This window comes from Rhagoletis zephyria, unplaced genomic scaffold (assembly GCF_001687245.7).
Source record: "Rhagoletis zephyria isolate East Lansing unplaced genomic scaffold, Rhagoletis_zephyria_1.1 Rzeph_scaffold_00013, whole genome shotgun sequence".
NCBI classification, from domain to species: Eukaryota; Metazoa; Arthropoda; class Insecta; order Diptera; family Tephritidae; genus Rhagoletis; species Rhagoletis zephyria.
The window spans coordinates 533,099-533,784 of NW_016157097.1; positions in this window are offsets into that span (position 1 = coordinate 533,099).

Here is a 686-nt window from a genome sequence, read left to right on the forward strand (position 1 = left end):
GGACCTACAGTTTTACGCCGACTCCGAACGGCGATTGTATTTTTATGAGAAGCTGTTTTTCATGGCAGAAATACACTCGGAGGTTTGCCATTGCCGTTTTCTATTTTTTTTTTGGGATGTTGCTTTGACCAGGGCTTGAACCCAGGTGCTGATGTGTGAAAGCGCGCACTGCTTACCACTACACCACAGCGGTCGACAACTACTGAAGATAAGTCACTCAAAATTGATCATTACAATGAGTTTCAGATGGAAAACATGAATATTATAAATTTTTGGAAAATGGGGGTGTATACATTTTAAGTAAATTAGCGTCCTTAAATTTCGAAATATTGAAATTTCAAGCATTTCTGAAATTTACCGTTATATGAAAAGCGGCCTCAATTTTAGTCCGATTTCAACAATTTTCAACGGTGGCAAGCACAATAACCATACCGAGCTTGGTACAAATTGCTAGAACGGTTAGCGAGATACATATATGTGATCACAAGTGGGCGGTGCTACGCCCATTTTCCAAAATTTTGTCATACACGTATTTCTTGGTAAAGAATTGTTGCAACCATCAATTTTGAATAAATTAGCTTCAATATTTACTGATTTATCGAAGATTTTGTATTTCTTGAAATTACCGTTATATGGGATGTGGGCGTGGTTATTGTCCGATTTTAGAAATTTTCAGCCATTTGGTA